This window comes from Periophthalmus magnuspinnatus, chromosome 1 (genome assembly GCF_009829125.3).
Source record: "Periophthalmus magnuspinnatus isolate fPerMag1 chromosome 1, fPerMag1.2.pri, whole genome shotgun sequence".
In the NCBI taxonomy this organism is placed as follows: Eukaryota; Metazoa; Chordata; class Actinopteri; order Gobiiformes; family Gobiidae; genus Periophthalmus; species Periophthalmus magnuspinnatus.
Window position 1 is genome coordinate 15,441,801 of NC_047126.1, and position 13,437 is coordinate 15,455,237.

Sequence of the window (13,437 nt, forward strand, 5' to 3'; positions counted from 1 at the left end):
CTCCCCCCTTTTTTATTTTGACAGCCTTTGAAATTTGTCATATGCACATCCAATTTAACAGCTAGAAGAGACTGCTTTGGACCCCTTTTTTCTTTTTCGTAACAATCCATTTTCATATCAACTTGAAAGGAATTGGCGGAATATTTTTGCTTGATTTTCTTTAATGTGATCATCAGTGTTGCTGCGGCTTGGTGTGTTGGAGTTATATTCTTTTAGTCGGGTAATTTCCTGTCAGATTTGCGCTCTTAACCACTTCTTCAAAGGGGAAAAACAGGCCACAGCTCTCAAGAACAACAGTATTCTTTCAACTTTATACTTTGTGTTTTTGACCCTAAATGAGGTGTGTGTGGCTGGTAACAGCTCTTAACCCTGGGGTCGTTCAGAGAAACAGCTTTGCATCTTTGTCTTTAGCCATTTTTAGGTTATATAGGCAGTATAGTCTTCTTGGGTTTTTGGCTGATTCTACTACATGCAGTATTCCACTGCTCCTGACAGGTTGTCCAGGAAGTCAAGTCAAATGCAGAGGATAAATTTCACAATAAGTGTACTTATTCGTACCTCCATCGGAAAACAGACGACCAAAATCACAATCCTGAATATGCATTATAGCATATCCCAGTTACATGTTTGTATGAGCCATCTTTCTCATGTTACTACATTTATTCATAAAGCATTTCTTCTTAAATTTAGGCTGACTTTATAAACATCTCAAATATTGGTCAGCATATTTACAGAACTGCTTGTAATATGCCCTGCCCTTGAAAAAAAGAAAAATGGAAGAGGCCGCTGCAGTAGGAACCCTTGGTCCCCCTGCTCATGTTCACACAATAACCCAGTGTCATCAGATCAACAAAGTTGTGTGGCTGCAAACCAAAGCCCCACTCCCAAGTGGTTTCTGTTTATGTTACCACATCAGATGGATTTCATGGTGAGTGTACTTTTATTATTACTGAGTATTGTATTACTGAATGCCTGCATTAAAATGTATTTTGTAGTGTATACACGGTCTTATCAATCATTATTTTTCTACAGCTGGGGACTGCTGTGGTCATTTGACAGAGGGCAGTTAAGACATGAGTAATGGATGGGCGCGGGTGGACAGGGACAGAGAGGGGGTCCAGGGGTGTGGGTGATAGATGTTTTTGGGAGGGGGCTCTGGACAGCTGGCACCCGACTCAGGGACTAGCTTTGCCACCTGTCACACAAACAGAACCTGCATATTTAACATTAGAAATACTGTGAAAAGGACACTTGTATTCATGTCTGTATTTACATTTTTTCTTAAATGAGGTCAAAGGGCAAACAGTTTGGAGACCGCACAGACTTTGATGATTGATGTTCAGATGAAGCTTCTACTTTCATTTGATGTTTTAAACTATGACTTTAAATGGGCTAAATATACTATTTCAGAGACTTTAACCAGAAATGTGTTGCTACTTCAAGTAGCAAGTATGTGGGGACTATGGAACTTTACTGGTGGAGGGTTCACCACCTGCTTGTCTCCGTGAAGATGTTATTACTTCACCTAGAATGTTCTACAGTATGGCATTAAACATCTATCGCCTTATCTATCTGTAAACAATGAGGTGACAGTAAAGGTCAAGTTGCAAGTCAGATCAGTGAAGAGGTGACAGTGATTTATTTAATGCCATACTGTCGAACAGTCCAGAAAAAACAAAACAATAATATCTCCATGGAGACAAGCAGGTTGCAGACCGCCATCAGAAAAGTTCCAAGGTGCACCTTTAAGAATGATCTCTGTGTAGAGTTTCTGGTGAAATGATTGATAATAACATGCAGTTTGAACCTTATAGACAAATATTACAGTCACTGCAGCAAAATGCCTCTATAGAGAAGATGCTGAACTTGTAGAATTTGTACATGGGGAGATTGAATCCTATATATATTATATTTTTTTAAACATAAAAGGCCAGAAACATTAAACCTAACCTTTTATTATCAAACTTTACTTATAAAAGCATCCATCACTTTTGCCTTGAAGTCTGTGGTGTTTAGTTCTTGCAGACATCTCTTGTGTTGTCCAGGTATATGATGGTATATCGCCGGGACATTCTCTAAACAAGCACCGCCAGCCTTTCAGACATGAGATATCTATTAGAGTTCGGATCTTACTTCAATGTTGGACCTCCTATAGGTTGAAGAAATCTTTCCCTTTTCTTCACACACACACAAACAAAAACCCACTATTGCACCGTGCTGAGTTGTTGTGCCCATCGCCGGTGACAAGAGCCTTAATAAAGTCTAAAACCTGCCGTGCATCGCCTCTCTGTTCCCTCGTCTCCCGCTGGCCCACTGTCTCAAGAGCACGATAATTTACTGTCACAGAACTCCTCAAAAACGGCCGCCACACCGAGTGCTGAGGGGGGAGTGGGAACCAAGGTACAACGCACACAACACCGTCAAAAGAGAAAGAACGCCTTGAAAAACAACATCTCTACTTCTTCTGAAAAAAGTGTTAAAAATAATAACAGGATGAGGAGAGTGAGAGAGACAGAAACTCAAACAGGAGCAGCGGTGAGTCCGGCTTTTGTGTAGGTTTTTGGAGGAATAGACGTAGGAAAGGGGGGAAGAATGGTTGGTGGTGCGAGGTGGTTGTCAACAGTTGAAGTCGGAGGCGCACCTGGCATCGCGCGACATGGCTTTGATCAGTTGTCGAGTGAAAATCCCGCCACTGGATTAAAGGGAAGGGAGGGGGCAACAAGCGGGAAGTACAGACTAGGAACACTGACAGAGAAAGGACGACGAGTGCATGAAACACCAGAATATGTGTATGTTATAAAGATGAAGCGTAAATTCAACCAGGAAGACTGTGTTTCCGACATCATTCCTGCCTTGTGTTTGCTTCTGTCAAATAAATTGCCTCTGGTCAACTTTGTAATGCCAGCTATGTGCGTTTTGCATCCAATCTTCATAGTAAGGAGGTCCTGGTTTTGATTCCTAGACCAGGTGGGAATCTATGTGTGGAGTTTGCATGTTTACACTGTGTCTAGGTGGGTTTTGGCGCTTCAGTTTAACCTAAAACATGCAAAATAGACAAAAATTCACAGTTAGATAATCCTGAGAAAGTTTTGTTTAAGGTCTGACTCAATGAAGGTTTGGTCAAATGCAGAGGGCACCACAGCCTACATATTCTCACATATTCTGCTCTTCAGTGTCAAGGCCGTGAGTGAGTGAGATTTTACACTATTTACATATTAAGCGCACGTACATATAGGTATAACGTAACGCAATAATGACTTTATGTGAAATCTAATTCAACTTGTAAAGTAAACAAGGCTAAGGCAAATTTCAAGGTATAACTCATACTTTAAGACAGGACTAATCCCCTCCAAGCTCCTCCTAAGGGCAGTATAATTACAGCTACTCAAACCAGTACCTTCAGATTGAAAAATGGCCTCCGGACGTCAGCCCAAACACTTTGATTTAAACACATTCCCCATAAGACCACATCTGGAAAAATAAGGGATTACACCAACTGTATTTTGAAAACCTCAATGTATCTTTTAATCTATGTTCTTACAGTAATCACTTTAGTCCTAAAGACTTAAAATGAGCCACTACTGCAAAAAAGGTTGTGTTGCTTTGGTCAGTTTGGTCACAAGGAAGAATTTTGATAGTTGTGCACTATTATTAACAAGTAATTCTTCATACTATTGTAAAGCACAGCACCATTTTAAAGGCTCACATTCACAGCCTGTTTATTGTTACAGAGTGTGGTAGCAGATGTTATCCTATACCTCCACAGTATAATTTAGTACACTGAGATTTTTCCTTAGTCCCCCTCGTTGCCATCTTTACATCCTCTTTACGACTCCTACTGCGTTATGCGACAGGTGAACACCCCACTCTCCATCTCCACTATGTGAATGTAACGCACCAGTTAAGACCCTCTTTTAAACATGCCAGGACGTCCAAGCTAAACTGTTAGCGATACCACGTTAACACTTAGCCTGGGAGCCGCGACCAGGCCCCATAGGTCTGAATGGTGGGAGCGACCTTGAACGAAGCACCAGGAATTCCCTCTACTTGACAGCTGGCCCTAGCATACACCCTTGACTTAACATGTGCTAATGCTGCCCGAGATGTTTGCTACGAGCATCGATGGCATGGTAATCTGTGCTATGTTTGCCACAAGGCTAAGTTGAGCTCCCCGTGCGTGTACAGGGAGGTGCTGACAGTACACAGTTGTTCAGGCCGCACTGGGGTAGTTCCACATCAAAGACTTTCCCAGGTTTCAGTGGACACTCTCTGCAAATGGGTCTGTGCACGAGCTGTGTGAGGGGTGGTCGCCATGGCAGCTGCTGTAACGTGATGTCATCCTGGGGGGCGGTAATATTAATAGGCTATAATTATTGGTCATGATGGAAAACTATCAAAGCTGATAATGACGTCTTGTACAGTTTATCATGTAGCTGATATCACTTTATTTCAGTAAAGATTGCTCTATTCTTTCTATTAAGAGCTAGCCTTTAGAATATCAAACTGGAAGACTTATATTTTAATATTAGTATAAGCTGTATCAGACAGTATAACTAATTATATTGTCTGATACAGACAGTATAATTAGTATTGTTTATTATACTTTATTGTTTAATATTGTTTCAAGAGGCAGGTTTAGTCCAAATTCAGGGTTTTTTAACAAGAGGTCAACTTAAGAGTTTTCACTTTCACAAAGATCGTTAACCTAAACACTGAGTATTCCTCTAACCCTGAGTTTAACATAGTGTGCTGTTGAAGCTCTGATAGAAGTGCAAGGAACAGTTAAAATTGCTAGTGAGGAGGGTTTAACTTGAATTGAATTTATTTTCCACTTTTATACAGTTTGTTTCCATTTGTAATTTATGATATAACACAGCTCACTGCTTGCAACTTCTTAAATTAGTTTGATTAAGTTTATCAGATTATCAATAAATATACTGATTAATTTAGTTTATGGCTGCCTTTATATTAACTCATAAATGTATTTAATGTCTCATATAAAAGTACAGTTTGTGTTACTACTCCAAATACTCAAATGTATATCGGACCTTTTAGTGCAACATGTGCAAAATGATGGGGTAAAATTACTTGAAGTTGCAAAATAGTTTAATGAGCTATAAAAGCACAAATGAAAAAATATAATATGCTTAATGCATCATAATTGTTCTTTAAAGTAGTACTTAACACCCCATTTTAATATTAAACCTGAATTTAACCTGTGCACAGTCACATGACTCACTAAGATAAACACCACCAGTGGTTTACTGTTGTCGTGGTGAATCCTCTATTCTGGGCTCTACTGATCACGACTTCTCTCCTCAGCTAAACTCAAACTGAACCAACTTTGAGTGGTCTAACTCTGCTGCAAGCCTGTTTTCTGAAACAGGAAACTCTGAGTTGGCCCTGTCGGATTATGATCACTGTGAGTCAGGAATTAAATTCTGGGTTAGTTTAACCTGCTTTGTGAAATAGGAAAAATGTCACGTCAACTTGTTTGAACTTTTTATATTGTTTTGCCACACATCACCAGCAGATGTCAGCCTTTCTAGTTTTTGTTTGTATAAAAGGCCCAAATGTGTGCATGGCCACTTTTACTTTACATTTAGTTACGAACCTACTGTAAATTCCTCAGGAGTTTTGTTTGATAGCACATCTGTTGTTTGAAATGCAGTTCCTTAACTGTGTAATCTAAACATATGTTTGTCACATCTGTCAGACACATTCAACAAGAACTTTTCAACTAAATTTAAACCAAAGACAATCATTGCATCAAATAGAGGTCTCCCAGTATCCACAGCAACATTTGGTGTTTGCTTTAGGCACACCTGCTGCACTCTGGAGGATGAATAACAAAAGAATCTGCTAATTCAAATTCAGTGAAATTAAATAGACATGAATGCAGAATATAGAATATGTAAAATTCATCCAATGCTGCAAATGGTACAAAGAAATATGGCTTGGTTTATTTTAAGGTGCACTTTGTCACTTTTGTGATGTAGGGTCTGTCACCTGCTTGACTTGCATTATTCACCCAGGTGTATTTATTTCTCAAAAATACCTGAAAACAGAGAGAGGGGTCGCCTCTCCGCAGATCTGTCCTGTAGGCCCAGTGCCAGTCCACTGCTTGAGATTCATATACTTATTGTTGTAACATTCCAGACAAACTAATATCATCTCCATGAGGATAAGCAGGGAATGGACCCTCCTCCAGATGATGAATCACTGTTTCTTTTTGACAAATACCAAATGTATTGCTCATTAAAGAGCCTACATCTTCACTTCACTTCCTGTCCCAAAGCCTGTTTGTACAGCTATAAAATGAGTAATTTTAATCTTTAGTTTATCTGCTTTGTAGCGGAGATATAACCTGTAAAAGTCCTCTCCAGTTGCCTTCTCGGTTTCATGGGAACCTGCTCAGGACTAATCCCTCTTTTGGTTGTGAGGGCTTCCCCCAAACAAACCCACTGCTCCTCCAGTGGACTCCAGCATCTCTCCACCACAACTCAACCCAAACACCTCTGGCCTTTCTTCTCTGCCTCCTCATACGCTTCACATTAAACAGGGCCCCGGCATGAGGCAAATCCCCCTCTTCTCTTCTCAGAGAGGGGAAGGAGAAAGGAATGGGGTGTGGATAAGCAGAAGCAGCAGGAGACTGTCAGGCTGACGTACACAGATGACCTGTTTGGAGGTGGGGGCCAGGCTCTTGAATGGAGCTCCAGAGCGGTCAGTGTTTGATAAAGGATGGATGGAGGGGGTGAGAACCAAGAACTACACTTTCATAAATAGTGTGAAAATTTCTTAACATGAGATCTGTCACTTTTTAATGCTAAAAATGTCAATAGAAAGCCTAGAGTAGAAGCACAGATCTGTTTCTTACAATATGTCATAAGTCAGTAACAAATCAGGTTATAGAAGCCAGAAAATACAAACAATTTCACTAACCGGAGGAGGGTCAGCCACATGCCTCTCTCCATGTAGATGTTATTGGGTTTTTATTGCTAAAACATACTATGAATACATGCATTCTTAAACACGCATGTTCAGTAGTAAGAAGTATCAGCCATTCTACATGTGTGTTCTTTTTGTATAGTTTTGGTTTTATAGCAAGTATTAGTGAGGCAAATAGAGTTATTAGATGAAGTGTGCTAGTAGTGCTGTTGGTTTGAAATAGTTCTTCTGTCTTTGGCCCAATTACACTACTGTGCACAGTTCTCAGCGGTGTAAGAGTTAATAATATTCGTTTGATGTTTTCACCAGAACAGTGTGACAACCATGTGATAAACCACATCATATTGGTTTCATTTGGAGCAGAGCTAACAGTCAGGGTTGTCCTGTTTCTCTTTGGTATTTTAAGTACAATTGGCACATGCTCTCAATATCAAATATTGTATAAGGCCCAAAGGAATAGTTAATTCAAATATGTCTTCTTGATAACGGCACATTATGACCTCAGATTTTGTGAAGAAATTGAAAGTGACTGTCTATTTATCCAAACCTGTAGATTGTGCAGTGTTCAAAGACTGTTCCATGTGGCTAGTTGTCTCCTGATCTCCTAGTTGGCGCCTGGTCCTGCACCACCTCAAGTCCTTCACCTCCCCCCTCCTGGACCCTCTGCAGTTTGCCTACAGAGCCAATCGGTCTGTGGACGACGCCATTAACCTGGCCCTTCACTTCATCCTCCAGCATCTGGACTCCCCGGGAACCTACGCCAGGATCCTGTTTGTGGACTTCAGCTCTGCATTCAACACCATCCTCCCTGCTCTGCTCCAGGACAAGCTCGCTCAGCTCAACGTGCCTGACTCCACCTGCAGGTGGATCACTGACTTCCTGACAGACAGGAGACAGCGCGTGCGGCTGGGGAAGAATGTCTCGGACACTCGGACTATCAGCACAGGATCTCCACAGGGCTGTGTACTTTCTCCCCTGCTCTTCTCCCTGTACACCAACTGCTGCACCTCCAGCCACGACTCCGTCAAACTGGTTAAGTTTGCGGATGACACCACCCTCATCGGACTCATCTCGGACAGCGATGAGTCTGCCTACAGGAGGGAGGTGGACCGGCTGGTGTCCTGGTGCAGCAGCAACAACCTGGAGCTCAACGCCCAGAAGACAGTGGAGATGATCGTGGACTTCAGGAAAGTCACAGCCCCCCTGCCTCCCCTCACCCTGACGGACTCCCCCATCACCACTGTGGACTCTTTCCGCTTCCTGGGCACCTGCATCACCCAGGATCTCAAGTGGGAGCCGACCATCAGCTCCCTCATCAAGAAAGCCCAGCAGAGGATGTTCCACCTGCGGCAGCTGAGGAAACGCAAGCTGCCAGTCCAGATGATGGTGCAGTTTTACACGGCCATCATTGAGTCCATCCTCACCTCCTCCATCACTGTGTGGTTCGCTGGGGCCACTGCCAGGGACAGACAGAGACTGCAGCGCATTGTGCGCTCTGCTGAGAAGGTGATTGGCTGCAGCCTTCCATCTATACAGGACCTGTACGTCTCCAGGACTCGGGGGCGAGCAGGCCGTATAGCAGCTGACACCTCTCACCCTGGACATGGACTATTTGAGCCACTTCCCTCTGGCAGGAGGCTACGGTCCATTGGGACCAGAACCTCTCGCCATAAGAACAGTTTCTTCCCCTCTGCTGTTTGTCTCATGAACACTCTATAATATCTGCACTAAACTGGACACTCTATAACACCGGTCACTTTAATAAGCCACTTTGCACTGTTGTTCTGATGCTGCTATTGTACATATTTTTTCCCTTTAAGTATTTCATTTGATTTTTTAAGCATATCTTTTTAACTTTGTGCATGCTCTTATTTGTATTTGTATTTATTCAGTGTGTTTATGTTGCACTTTTTCACCGTATCAAGTTCCTAGTTTGTGAACTGTGTTCACAGACTATGGCAATAAAAGTCTTCTGATTCTGATTCTGATAGAGGTATGCCCCCTGCTGCTGGATAAACAAAACTACAGCAAACTCTTTCATTATGATGGGTAATGGAGTTTGTTTCTTCACCACTTCTTTCTGTTTATATGATCATGATAAAATAATCTTAATTTTATTCTATTGTGAGCTTCCCATAGGATATTTAACTCCTACCACTACTGTAAAAATGTGAAACAAGCCTTATCCAATCTGGAATTACATCATATGCTTAATGTAGTGTCAAAGTGGCAGTACATATAAATTCAGCACTTCCTCATTCTAGTAAAAAAAATAAATACCAAGTGTGAAATAGATGACTTTGATTTCTAAAGGCAAAACATTTCCAGGAAGCAATTTGTTGATTACTGCTACATTCTGAACAGACACACTGCATTGTCTTTGTGGATGCTTTATTAGATAAAAACCCCAAATCATCGCAATATAAAGATAAAGATATATATAAAAAAAAAATTTAAAAAAATCAATTAAAGATAGGCAAATAAAGTAAAATATATAATTTATACACAACCAATAGCTTAGTTCTGATACGGCTGTAGAACCAACTGCTATACTCACTTACTTTCTATAAGGGACACATTTCTACATATACAAATCATAACAAGCTTTTAACCGAGAGAGCTTTTGAGCAATTAAGATAATGGGTCGTTGGTGATTTAATCTTGTTTGCAAACTCTATTACATATCTTTTCTAAGTACCCCATTCCTGGTGTAGAAAATCTTTGATGCAGGGGAGCTGAGAGGGGATGACATGTACTCCTGACACTGCTCTCCTCCGAGGCTGGGCGCACACACCACAGTGTAAGAGAAGAACAAGACTCCGTAATCGAGCAGGAACCGGTCAGTGTACCTTGGTGTAAATAAACGGAACACTCCCCAAGCATCACTATTCCAATACGAATCCGAATCATACACTTTAAATTGCAGCTTGTTTTTCATGTTCATGGTGATGGCGCAAAACTGAAATTTCTCCCTCCATTTGGGGTTGTTGTTATCCTCAATAATTTCTGTGCATTTTGTTTGTTCATCAAAGATCACCTCGACCGAAGCGTCCGTCTCTGTCCACACATCCCCGTACAAGTCCTTGGCATGGAGGTGATTGATCAGGAGAGTAGCCTTGCCTAAGTCAGAGGGGCAGCAGTTGGGGCGCAGATTTGAGTTACTATTGCACACACAAGCACAAGGGTCTCTCGCACTTGACCTGTGTCCAATTTTGCAGGATTTGGAGAATTTTGTAAACAGACCGTTTTCCTTAATGTAGTTCTCGATTTCTTTCTTGACCGTTCTTTGCCCTATGGTCATCAGACAAAATGGTATGTAGAGGCTTGAGATCGTATTTGACCACATCAGGGGAAGTGTTCAAACTAGTCAGCCACTCATTGTACACAGAAGGATCAGATTCAGAAAACAAGGTGGTGCCAGTGGCTAACATCCCACCTGTGGTTTCAGTAAAGCACTCACTAAAGGATTTGCTAAAGCTATAATCGTGACCTAATTTCTTGCTTTTATCTTTACAATGCTCCGCCATAGCGTTGAAGCCTCCTTTTCCCTCTACATTGGCTGAAGCTTCTGCAGATAGACAGTTACTGACTTCAGATTCAGTCAGACCATTCACTCTAGCCTGGCATGTTCTGACAGAAGTGATGGCCTTAATCTCTCCACCTAAAAACACCTGTGTGATGTAATGTGTGCCGTGCGTTTCAATGACTCTGCGATACCGTTCTGCAGATTGGCGAGAATATACTGGAAGGGCGTTCATGTCTGATTTGAAGCTTTTGCTAACTGGTAGTTCTGGTGCCATTCTGTATCTGAAAAACAACACGTATTAAAATGATGTGATAAGCTGTCTGTCTGTAGGCTGGGTAAATACAACAGCTTCAGTGCAAAGTGACTAAGATTGTATGGTTGGAAAATTGTATTTAAGGCCTGATCATTGTTTAATGTAAATTTTATTGTTGTTGGATTTTTGATCCTTGTGACCCTGACCCGTGGGACTACAGATGGAAATTAGCCGTATGGCTACATTCCGGCGTGTTTACATTCGTGCTTTTGTCATGTATGTTCATTAACATGCACTGTCCCAATCAAATAAACAAATAAATAAATAAATAAAAAAGTGCTCCCCTTTAACAGTGGGCAGTCATTTGGCAATGAGTTGCCTCAATATAGCCACTATCAAAACTATTTAATTCTGGAGCCAGATGACCATGTGCACTGTTTAAAGCAAACTGGAAGCTTTTATTTTGTTGTGTTTAATAACTAAGTTAGTGAAATGTACAACCTACCGATAGGTACTACAGTCCACAGAATGTCGGTAGAAGTTGTAGCGATCTTGTTTGGATTTCTGGATGGCAAACTTTGCCACTTCAGAGTGGGACCCACCCAGTCCCATGCCTACAGACACAATTATAGATGGATCCACTGGGATGGGGATATCCAGTCCCAGTTTCCAGTTGTTCCTTACAGAAGAAGTTGAATGATTGACCAGGGTTTCCACAGAGTCATAAGAACTGGATAAGTACTGGAGACGGACAAACTGCATGTAGACAGAGCCCTCCAGTCTTCCACAGCCACAGGGACCTTCTGCAGCTCTCTTTCCATTAAATTGTTGTGGTAGAGTTTGCAAGTGCCATTGCCCAAATCCCATGTGTCTGTCAATGACGTATGCCCCTTTGCGCTGCATGGTGACAATGTCGAAACCCTCTCCTCCCAGGTTGTACCCGGGGACCATATGGGCACTGCGGCACTCATTGGGAGAACCATAACGGACTGTAGATGGTTCACACAGAGGAGCTAACAGGCCCAACAGGAGCCAACATGTGTATCTCATCTGCAAGGAAAATAAAACTTTATCTATCAAAACACATACAATGAGGATACCATGACACAAAAAACAATACAGAGTCACTCAAGTTTCTATAAAGCACCAGGGACTCTGCTGCTGAGACTTACCTTGGCCATCTGCCAGCGAGTTCTGCTTCTTGCAACAAAAATCTGACCAAATATAGTAATTAGTTTTGGAGTTGGCATTAATGTCACATGTTTAATTTCACACCTTTTCTCATTTGCTGTCTTCCTCTATTAATGGTTAAGACCAAAAATCAACAAATTAAAAAAAGGCTTTTAAAGGAAGTTACCTCATGTCCACCATGAACCAATATAGAGGTACACACTTTGGGGAGCAGTTGGGGACCATTGATATTAATTATAACAGTGTTTATCAAACTGTAGAATATATTCACTGGTGGTACCTCTGCAGTTTTAGTGATTATTTAGAGTGTATTTTGTCCGTATTTTTTTATTCTTTTGGGTAAGTTCTTAGTTAGAGCTATTGTAGTCTTAATTCTGATCTACAGACCAGGAATAGAGGCTATATTTGTTTTAACTGTTATTAGATCTGGTGGTACTCAAAAGGTGAACTATTTTCTTAGGTGGTACATGGTGATTTTGTTTCCTCCTTCAACTTAAAACATGCTCAAATGGTAATTCTTCAGTGATGTAACCTCTAGCTAATTTTGTGTCTAATTTGATCCATTACAAATATTTAAGCCCCATTTTTTGATTATTATATTCCATTTCAGTAAGTATAAAGGGAGTCACATAGGGCACACTCCTTCACAGTTACACAACAGTACGACATATGTATGACAATATTCATCATATCTGAAAATACATATAAATATTATATCATAAACACATGTGGGCGTAAGAATAATTTTAGTCAACTATAAAAAGATAAGATGGGCATGTCCCACCGGGAGGAGGCCCCGGGGAAGACCCAGGACACGCTGGAGGGACTATGTCTCTCGGCTGGCCTGGGAACGCCTTGGGGTCCCACCGGAGGAGCTGGAGGACGTGTCCGGGGTGAGGGAAGTCTGGGAGTCCCTGCTTAGACTGCTCCCCCTGCGACCCGGCCCCGGATAAGCGGAAGAAAATGGATGGATGGATATAAAAAGATAAGATATATTTGTCCAACAACGGGAAATTTCATTGTTTCACTTTCAAAGTAATAGCAATAGAATAGAAAATATATTTTAAAAAATTTTAAATTAAAAAATCAAATACACTTTAAATCTAAAATTCTCACTTCCTCACTAAAAACTGTCAAATATTTGATAAGTGTAATTTGTTGGTCTATGGATTCAAACATCAGATAACTATTTTTTTTAAATGCATGTTTATGTTACAATGCTTTTACATTCCACATATTGTCTAAATGATAATGCAATTCAGTGCCTTTTAAACTGTAGCAGGCAAGGCAAGTTTATTTGTATAGCACAATTCGTACACAAGGTAATTCAAGTACTTTACAGAGTAAAAAATACACTAAAATCACAATGCAACGAATCGAAACATAAATAATCACAAATAATCATCATAAGATTAACATTAAAGTAGAAAAATGCAGAATAAAAACCTGTCAGTCATATACACAGCTAAACAGAACTGTTTTGAGCCTGGATTTAAACATCGTCAAAGTAGAGGCCTGT

At 41.0% G+C, this 13,437-nt stretch overlaps 1 pseudogene; it reads right to left on the reverse strand.

Annotated features, from left to right (window-relative positions):
• Window positions 1–9,592: 9,592 nt before the first annotated feature.
• LOC117394046 (perforin-1-like) lies at window positions 9,593–11,908 on the reverse strand (annotated as a pseudogene).
• Window positions 11,909–13,437: the final 1,529 nt, after the last annotated feature.